The sequence below is a fragment of the Hylobates moloch genome, unplaced genomic scaffold, assembly GCF_009828535.3.
Source record: "Hylobates moloch isolate HMO894 unplaced genomic scaffold, HMol_V3 SCAFFOLD_21, whole genome shotgun sequence".
In the NCBI taxonomy this organism is placed as follows: Eukaryota; Metazoa; Chordata; class Mammalia; order Primates; family Hylobatidae; genus Hylobates; species Hylobates moloch.
The window spans coordinates 26,440,729-26,451,322 of record NW_026652296.1 but is presented as its reverse complement, the minus strand read 5'-3'; the positions used below and the strand labels follow the sequence as shown (position 1 = coordinate 26,451,322).

At 47.0% G+C, this 10,594-nt stretch overlaps 1 pseudogene; it reads right to left on the bottom strand.

The window, feature by feature from the left end:
* Positions 1 to 234: 234 nt before the first annotated feature.
* LOC116460970 (small ribosomal subunit protein uS2B-like) lies at positions 235 to 1,712 on the bottom strand (annotated as a pseudogene).
* Positions 1,713 to 10,594: the final 8,882 nt, after the last annotated feature.

The window sequence follows — 10,594 nt, the reverse complement described above, 5'->3', positions numbered from 1 at the left end:
TAGAGATGGGGTTTCTCCATGTTGGTCAGGCTGGTCTCAAACTCCCAACCTCAGGTGATCTGCCTGCCTCGGCCTCCCAAAGTGCTGGGATTACAGATGTGAGCCACTGTGCCCAGCTAGTTTTTTTTTTTTTTTTTTTTTTTTTAGAAACTGGTGTTTATTTTCTATCAACCTTATTTCCAGGTTGCTTAAGAGCCCATGCAACAACACCATAAAACCATTCAATAGTTGCTTCTACCCATTCAGTGATTCAGCGGCCTGAGCAGGGGAAGCTGCAGACCAGGCCTGTGTGGCAGGCTGAGTCTTCAGTGGGACCTGCTGAATAGGCACAGGGGGCACCTGCACGCCTTCAGACCAGTCTGCAACCGCAGGCTGAGTAGCAGGGAACCCAGGAGCTGGAGCAGTCTCCATTCACCCTGAAATTCCTCCTTGGTCACAGCCTTCTCCTCAGTAGCCTGCTCTTCATTTTCAGTCTCTTCAGAATCTCTGTAGAAGCAGAGATCAGGCATGACCTCCCACGAGTGTTCACGAGAAATGATGCCACACATGTCCAGAACTTCCCGGGCCAGCCTCCACTACATTCAACCCACTGAGGAAGCTCTCCTGTTGCGTGGGATGCCAATGTCCACATAGCACAGAGGAGAATCTGTGTGATGCAGGTCAACGGCAGGTAGGTGTACCTAAGAAGCCTCTGTGAGAGGCTGGGGTCAGCCCCGGGGTCAGTAGCCATAAAAAGCCGTGGCTCCCAGAAGGCTGCCTGGCTCTGGTTAGTGATGGTTCTAGGAGTGAAGTGGCCAGCAACTGGAGTGGCTCCGGTGGCAGCAGCAAACTTCAGCACAGCTGGCTGGACAGTGTCCCTGGAAGATTGGACAGTGACATCAGCAGGGTTCTCAATGGCAACAATGGCATGAGGTGCCAGCAGAAGCTTCTCCCAGGTCCCCTTCAGATTGACGATGTAGATGCTGTCACTTTTCCTCTTATAGATGTGCTATTCTGGCCAGGCACAGTGGCTCATGCCTGTAATCCCAGCACTTTGGGAGGCTGAGGCAGGCGGATCACTTGAGGTCAGGAGTTTGAGACCAGCCTGGCCAACATGGTGAAACCCTATCTCTACTAAAAATACAAAAATTAGCCAGGCATGGTGGCATGTGCCTGTAATCCCAGCTACTCAGGAGGCTGAGGCAGAGAATCGCTTGAATCCAGGAGGCAGAGATTGCAGTGAGCCGATATGGCGCCACTGCACTCCAGCCCGGCCAACAGAGTGAGACTTTGTCTCAAAAAAAAAAAAAAAAAAAAAAGGGGCCGGGCGCAATGGCTCACGCCTGTAATCCCAGCACTTGGGAGGCCGAGGCGGGCAGATCACAAGGTCAGGAGTTCGAGAACAGCCTGGCCAGCACAGTGAAACCCCATCTCTACTAAAAATACAAAAATTAGCTGGGCGTGGTGGCAGGCGCCTGTAATCTCAGCTACTAGGGAGGCTGAGACAGGAGAATCGCTTGAACCCAGGAGGCGGAGGTTGCAGTAGCTGAGATCGCATCACTGCATTCCAGCCTGAGTGACAGAGCTAGACTGTCTCAAAAAAAAAAAAAAAAAGTGCTGTTCCATTTGGAAGTCAAGGTTGATGCCACCTAAGTGGGTTCCTGCTATCCTGCTACAAGGAACTTGAGGACATCCTCTTTCTCCATTGGCAGGACATCAAGGGCTCTGGACATTGTGAAAGTTTCCCTTGAAGTTACAGTGGGAATCCAGAACAATGTCACATGGACCCCTCCGTGGGTAGCACAGAAAGCAAATGGTGTCTTTTAAGACACAGAAAAATTTGAATTTTGATGGTTTCATTGATCAATTTTTCCTTTTATAGATTAAGCTTTTGCTGTCATATCTAAGAAATCTTTGCCTAACCCAAGGTCTTGAAGATTTTCTCCTATGTCTTTTTTTTTTTTTTTTTTTTTTTTAAGACAAAGTCTCATTCTATTGCCCAGACTGGAGTATAGTGGCAGGATCACAGCTCATTGCAGCCTCAACCTCCTGGTCTCATGCAATCCTCCTGCCTCAGCCTCCCGAGCACCTGGGACTACACACCTGCACCACTATGCGCAAATAATTTTTTATTTTTTGTAGAGATGGGGTCTTGCTATGTTGCCTATGTTTGTCTAGAACTCCTGGATACAAGCAATCCTTCCACTTCGGCCTCCCAAAGTGCTGGGATTACAGGCATATGCCACTGTGCCCAGTCCTGACATATATTTTTAAAATTTTGATAGATACAGCCAAATTGCCCTTCCACCACACAATTGGCATCACATCAATTTATAATCCAATCAGGAGTATGGCTGTTTCTCACATGCTTGGTAACACGGTTGAGATAGCAAACTTTTTGTTCCTGACCGATCTGATAGTGAAAACATGGCATCTCATAGTTTTAATAGCTAAAATCCTACTTTAGCCACATCCTAAGCAATATTTGTGAAACGACCAGCTCAATGCGTTAGCCACCCACTGCTTCAGTATATACATTACTAAGGAATGCAACTACTAAGATAAAAAGCTACCACACAATCTATTGAAATACTGACAGAAGAAATTATATGATGTCTGAGATTTGCTTTGAAATAAGCCATCAATGGAGGTAGTAGATGAAACTATTTTTCTTTCTTTTTGAGACCACGTCTTGCTCTGTCACCAGGCTGGAGTGCAGTGCATGATCTCAGCTCACTGCAACCTACACCTCTCAGGTTCAAGCGATTCTCCTGCCTTAGCCTCCCTAGTAGCTGGGACTACAGGCATGTGCCACCACACCTGGCTAATTTTGTATTTTTAGTAGAGACAGGGTTTCACCATGTTGGCCAGGCTGGTCTTGAACTCCTGACCTCAAGTGATCCGCCTGCCTCAGCCTCCCCAAGTTTGGGATTACAGGCATGAGCCACCACATCCAGCCTTTTCTTAGAGATGAGGGTCTCTTTATGTTGCCCAGGCTGACCTCCAACTCCTGACTTCAAGTGATCTTCTCACCTCAGACTCTTAAAGTGCTTGGATTACAGGTGTGAACCAACATGCCCAGCCTGAAAACTATTGTTACTGGTATTTGAAGCTTATGACACTAGAAATTCATTATACTGTTTTCTCTTTTCTTATCTATCTCTGATATTTTTCACAATAAAAACATATTTTTAGGCTGGGCACTGTGGCTCATGCCTATAATCTTAGCACTTTGGGAGGCTGAAGCTGGTGGATCACTTGAGCCCAGGAGTTTGAGACCAGCCTGGGCAACATGGCAAAACTGGTCTCTATTTAAAAAAAAAAAAAAAAAAAAAAAAAGCTATTTTTTTTTTTTGAGATGGAGCTTCACTCTTGTTCCCCAGGCTGGAGTGCAATGGCGCAACCTCAGCTCACTGAGACTTCCGCCTCCTGTGTTCAAGCGATTCTCCTGCCTCAGCCTCCCAAGTCGCTGGGATTACAGGCACCTGCCACCACACCTGGCTACGGGGTTTTGCCATGTTGGCCAGGCTGCTCTTGAACTCCTGACCCCAGGTGACTCACCCGCCTCGGCCTCCCAAAGTGCTGGGATTACAGGTCTGAATCACTGCGCCTGGCAAAAGTTATTTTAAATGACCATTTATGGCACCACCTAAAATCATCTTGTGTACATCTGTCACTGCCCAACCCCTTGAAAGACGTTGGTTTAAAGGTTCAGAGTGAGGGCTCTAGGTCGGGCTGATCAAATGTGAATCCTGATTCCATTAATTACTAGCTGATCTCAGGGAAGTCACCTACCCACTCTGGGATAGTTGCCTCAGCCGAAAAATCAACATTACTGAATCAGGTTCGTTCTGCCTGTTGCACAGTAAGCCAATCACTGAGATGATAAGTTTTGTAGCCAATAAAGAGATTATTCACAAGGCAGCCCAGTGAAGAGATAGAACATGTCTGAAATCTGCATCTCTGAAAACAGGGTTTAGGGATATTTATGGGATAAAGAAGCAAGGTGGTCCAAAGTGTAGGGAAAGGTGATTGCAGGCAAAGAAATGTGGGGCCATTGGTGATCTGTGCAAGCACAGTTAAGCTTTATGGTTCATAGGATGCATGTTCACAAAATGACATCATTAGTACGATCGAAGGATGGACTTTTCGGCTTTTTGGCACTCTAACATTGAAAGGTCTCCCATCAGGTACTCAAGCAGGCCGAGGTGAAGGGTCGGTGGGCTCAGCCATCTTGAACTGGATAAGAACTGACTGTGGGTCCCTGAAAAACAACTTAAGCAACCATTGTCATAGTGACCTATACATCAGAGATGTTATCTATAAGGAAGCTATGGAAGTCTAGTTATATACTGCTTAGCTATATGACTTTTAGCTATATAGGTTTTAAAATCAACTAGAAGCAAGTGACTAAAAGGAAACAAATCAAAGCATGATATAGGCTGATAAATTTTTTTTTTTGGAGACGGAGTCTCGCTCTGCCGCCCAGGCTGGAGTGCAGTGGCACGATCTCTGCTCACCGCAAGCTCCACCTCCCGGGTTCACACCATTCTCCTGCCTCAGCCTCCCAAGTAGCTGGGACTACAGGCACCCGCCACCACGCCCGGAATTTTTTGTATTTTTAGTAGAGACAGGGTTTCATTGTGTTAGCCAGGATGGTCTCGATCTCCTGACCTTGTGATCTGCCCGCCTCGGCCTCCCAAAGTGCTGGGATTACAGGCGTGAGCCACAGCGCCCAGCCTGATAAAAATTTTTTAAAGGAAAAAAAGAAAAGCAAGTAAGGCAGGTTAAGTTTGTTTGTTTGTTTGTTTGAGATGGAGTCTCGCTCTGTCGCCCAGGCTGGAGTGCAGTGGCGCCATCTCGGCTCACTGCAAGCTCCGCCTCCCAGGTTCACGCCATTCTCCTGCCTCAGCCTCTCCGAGTAGCTGGGACCACAGGCGCCCGCCACCACGCCCGGCTAATTTTTTGTATTTTTAGTAGAGACGGGGTTTCATCGTGGTCTGATCTCCTGACCTCGTGATCCGCCCGCCTCGGCCTCCCAAAGTGCTGGGATTACAAGCGTGAGCCACCGCGCCCGGCCCTGTTTGTTTGTTTTTGAGACTGAAATCTCCAGTGAGAACTTTAGGCAAGAAATTATTCAGGTCTGCAATTTGTAGAGACAGGTCAATGGGGCTTTCCTGGAAGAAGGATAACTTTAGGTTTGAGAACAAGAAAAGAAGGAACTGAGGATAATGAGCAGGACTAGAAGAAGCTCTGACATGCTGATTATTATCTAAGGCTGTTCTTGAGTCTTGCCATTGCCCCTCTGAAGCTCAAATCTCCCCAAAATTGCAGGGGGATGTGCTGAGAGCTCCTTGTGGTGATTTATTTTTGTAACTTTTTTTTTTTTTTTTGAGATGGAGGCTTGCTATCTATCACCCAGGCTGGAGTACAGTGGCGTGATCTCAGCTCACTGCAACCTCTGCCTCCTGGATTCAAGCGATTCTTCTGCCTCAGCCTCCTGAGTAGCTGGGATTACAGGTGCGTGCCACCATGCCCAGCTAATTTTTGTATTTTTAGTAGACACGGCATTTCACCATGTTGGTCAGGCTGGTCTTAAACTCCTGACCTCGTGATCTGCCCGCCTCGGCCTCTCAGATTGCTGGGATTACAGGCGTGAGCCACTGTGCCCAGCCTTTTTGGGTTTTTGTTTACATGTTTGTTTTTGAGACAAAGTCTCACTCTGTCGCCCAGGTTTGAGTGCAGTCAGGCGAACATGGCTCATTGTAGCCTTGACCTCCTAGGCTCATTTGATCCTCCCCTCTCAGCCTTTTGCCAACACAGCTGCCTAATGTTTTTATTTTAGTTTAGTAGAGACAGGGTCTTACTATGTTGCTCAGGCTTGGGCTGCATTTTGCTTGTGCAAGATTTCCCCCAACACTATATTATGAAAATTTTCAAACATATAAAGCAGTTGAAAGAACTGTATAGTGAATGCTCATCTACCCATTACCTAGATTCTACAATTGTTAACTGTTTGTTACATTTGCTTTGCTGCATATTTATTCATTCTTCTGTTTCTCCATCTCTCCTCCCATCCATCTTACTATTATTTTTTTGAGACAGAGTTTCAGTCTGTCACCCAGGCCAGAGTGCAGTGGCATCATTTCTGCTTACTGCAACCTTCACCTCCCGATTTCAAGCAATCCTTCTGCCTCAGCCACCCAAGTAGCTGGGATTATAGGCATGTGGCAGCAAGCCCGGCTAATTTTTGTGTTTTTAGTAGAGATGGGGTTTTGCCATGTTGGCCAGCCTGGTCTTGAACTCCTGACCTCAAGTGATACGCCTGCCTTGGCCTCCCAAGGAGTTGGGATTACAGGCCTGAGCCACCGTGCCTGGTCTATTTATTTATGTTTTGAGAGAGAGTATCTCTTTATTGCCCAAGCTGGATTGCAGTGGCAAGATCAAGGCTTACTGGAGCTTCAACCTCCAGGGCTCAAGCAGTTCTCCCACCCCAGCCTCCTGAGTAGTTGGGACTATAGGCATGAGCCATCACACCCAGCTTTTTTTTTTTTTTTTTTTTTTGAGACAGAGTTTTGCTCTGTCGCCCAGGCTGGAGTGCAGTGGTGCGATCTCGGCTCACTGCAACCTCCGCTTCCCAGGTTCAAGTGATTCTTCTGCCTCAGCCTCCCAAGTAGCTGGGATTACAGGCGTCCGCCACCATACCCACCTAATTTTTGTATTTTTAGTAGAGACTGGGTTTCACCAGGTTGGTCAGGCTGGTCTCGAACTCCTGACCTCAGTGCTAGGATTACAGGTGTGAGCCACTGTGCCCAGTCCCATCTAATTTTTTTGATGCATTTCAAAGAAGTTGCAGAGTTCACTACCTCTAAACATTTCAGCATGCCTATCATTAACTACAATTTACTATTTGTTTCTGGATTTTTTTGGGTTTTTTTGTTTTTGTTTTTGAGACAAAGTCTTGCTCTGTCGCCCAAGCTAGAGTGCAGTGGCGAGACCTTGGCTCACTGAAACCTCCACCTCTCAGGTTCAAGCAGTTCTCCTGCCTCAGCCTCCCGAGTAGCTGGGATTATAGGCACCTGCCACCATGCCCGGCTAGTTGTTTGGTATTTTTAGTAGAGATGGGGTTTCACCATGTTGGTCAGGCTGGTCTTGAACTCTTGACCTCAGGTGGTCCATCCGCTTCGGCCTCCCAAAGTGCTGGGATTACAGGCAAGAGCCACCGTGCCTGGCCTATGTGGGTTTTTGTTTTGTTTTGTTTTCTTTTGTTTTGTTTGAGACAGAGCCTCACTCCGTTGCCCAGGCTGGAGTGCAGTGGTGCAATTTCGGCTCACTGCAATCTCCACCTGCCAGGTTCAAGCGATTCTTGTGCCTCAGCCTCCCAAGTATCTGGGATCGCAAGTGCATGCCACCACACCTGGCTAATTTTTTTTTTTTTTTTGTATTTTTAGTAGAAACAGGGTTTCTCCATGTTGGCCAGGTTGGTCTCAAACTCCTGACCTCAAGTGATCCGCCCACCTTGGCCTCCCAAAGTGCTGGGATTACAGGTGTGAGCCATTGAGGCTGGCCTAAGTGTTATTTTTTATTTTACCTGGATGATCCTTGGAGGCACTTAACTTTATTACCCCTGATCTAGAAAGTGTATTATAAAGCCTTGGAAGCAGAGTTGCCAAATAAAATATAGAATGCCCAGTTAAATTTTAATTTTAGATAAACAATGAGAAAATTTTTAGTAATAGTATGTTACATGCAATAGATGCACATATTTATACTAAAAACTATCTGTTGTTTATCTGAAATTCAAATTTAACTGGGCATTCTATATTTTTATTTTCTAAATCTGGCAACCTGGGACCACAGATAGAACTTGTGTACCTTATTTCAAGGAGAAGTAAACAGTCTTAAAGAGAAATAATAAGCCATCACACCCAGCCTTAAGTGGTCTCTTTGGATCCAGATCTCAGGCCCTCAGAAGTCCCATGGTGTCTTTTCATTAACACACAGTTTTTCAAACCTTCCTCTGGCAAATGAAAGCAAAGAGGCTCCAGGAAAGAGGGGGACAGCAGTATGACTAAGTGTTCTGCAGGGAAATCTGGTAAGTGGCAGGTGGCATGTGGGCCGCTGGGGTTTTTCTCCCAACTCCTTCCAGCTCTACGTCCCTGCTTCCTGCCCTCCTCCTCTCCTAGGAGGCCTAGGAACCTCCTTCCCTTGCTGGTGACAGGCTCCTCCAGGTTTCTGGCCCCTGCTCTAGCAGGGCTAGTCCTGTCCTGGACTGGCACAGGTGTCATAGGCAGAAGGAAGGTAAAGGTGGCTCAGTTTTATCAACCACTGATCCTGCATTCTGACCAGGCCAAGACCAGGCTGAGTTCTGGATCAGGGAACTTGGGAGCTAGAGCTACATAGCATGGGAGAATGAGGAAATGGCCAGGCTGGGATTCCCTGCCCTCACAAACTCGGCTTCTTCTCGGACAATCACCAACTACAAACCCGGGATATTCTAGAATCTTTAAAACATCCTAGGAGGTAGGTTCTATTAGACTCATTTAGAGATTTGGATACTGAGGTTCAGGTGACTTTGCCTAAGAACCCCTCCCCCCCCCATAAGCAATTTATTGACATAATAAGGACTAGATACTTGATACATATGCCGCTGAAGCCGAAATTACTAACTCCTGTTAGATGCTGCCTTGCAGATGAGAGCTGACCCACCCTGTTGGCATTAGTAAGAAGGTTAGGATAGCATAGTCCAGTGATTCTCAAAGTGTCATGCTAGGTGGGCATCAGCATTACCTGGAACTTGTTAGAAATGCAATTTCTCAGCTTGGCGCGGTGGCCCACGCCTGTAATCCCAGCACTTTGGGAGTCCAAGGCAGGTAGATCACCTGAGGTCAGCAGTTCGAGACCAGCCTAGCCAACATGGTGAAACCCTGTCTTTACTAAAAATACAAAAAATTAGCTAGGCATGGTGGCGGGCGCCTGTAATCCCAGCTACTCGGGAGGCCGAGGCAGGAGAATTGCGTGAACCCCTGAGGCAGAGGTTGCAGCGAACCAAGATCACGCCATTGCACTCCAGCCTGGGCAACAAGAGTGAAACTCCATCTCAAAAAAAAAAAAAAGAGAAATGCAATTTCTCAGTCCTAACAGAGCTTCCTGACTCAGAAATTCTTGGGCGACACCTAGCAATCTGAGTTTTAACAAGTCCTTCAGGCGATTCTGGTGCACTATAAAGTTTTAGAATCGTTGATATGTAGTAGAAAGAGATGCTTTTTTTTTTTTTTTTTTTTTTTGAGATGGAGTCTTGCTCTGTCACCCAGGCTGGAGTGCAGTGGCAGGATCTTGGCTCACTGCAAGCTCCGCCTCCCAGGTTCACGCCATTCTCCTGTCTCAGCCTCCCGAGTAGCTGGGACTACCGGTGCCCGCCACTACGCCCGGCTAATTTTTTGTATTTTTAGTAGAGACAGGGTTTTACCGCGTTAGCCAGAATGGTCTCGATCTCCTGCCCTTGTGATCCACCCGCCTCGGCCTCCCAAAGTGCTGGGATTACAGGCGTGAGCCACCGTGCCCAGCTGGAGATGCATTTTTGAAACAAAATGAGTACGCATTTATTTATTTATATTACTATTATTAGAGATGGAGTCTCTCTGTGTTGTCCAGGGTGGTCTAGAACTCCTTACCTCAAAGGATCCTCCTGCCTCAGCCTCCCAAAGTGCTGGAATTACAGGCATGAGACACTACTCCTGGCCAATATCCATTTAAAACATATATTTGGGACCGGGCATGGTGGCTCATGCTTGTAATCCCAGCACTTTGGGAGACTGAGGCCAGTGGATCACCAGAGGTCAGGAGTTCAAGACCAACCTGGCCAACATGGTGAAACCCTGTCTCTACTAAAAATACAAAAACATTAGCTGGGCATGGTGGCAGGCACCTGTAATCCCAGCTACTTGGGAGGCTGAGGCAGGAGCTAAGATTGCGTCACTGCACTCCAGCTTGGGCGACAGAGGGAGACTCTGTCTCAAAACAAAAATATATATATTTGGAGGCTGAGACGGGAGGATTGCTTGAGCCCAGGAGTTTAAGGCTACTATGATCACACCATTGCACTCCAGCCTAGGTGACAGAGACCTTGTCTTTAAATAAATAAAAATGAAATAAAACATATATTTGTTTCAAGTAAACTTTTATTGATGTATAATATGAATAGAGAAAAATGCAGAAATCATAAGTATATGGCTTGATTCATTTTCACAAAGTGAGAAAGCCTGTGTACTGTCAGAGGCATTTGAACCAGAGCAACTCCATCTTGAATAGGGGCTGGGCAAAATAAGGCTGAGACCTACTGGGCTGCATTCCCAGGAGGTTAGGCATTCTTCATTCTTTTTTTGAGACGGAGTCTTACTCTGTTGCCCAGGCTGGAATGCAGTGGCATGATCCCGCTCACTGCAACATCCGCCTCCTGGGTTCAAACAATTCTCCTGCCTCAGCCTCCCGAGTAGCTGGGACTACAGGCGCCTGCCATCACTCCTGGCTCATTTTTGTATTTTTAGTAGAGACAGGGTTTCACCATATTGGCCAGGCTGGTCTCGAACTGCTGACCTTGTGATCCACCCGCCTC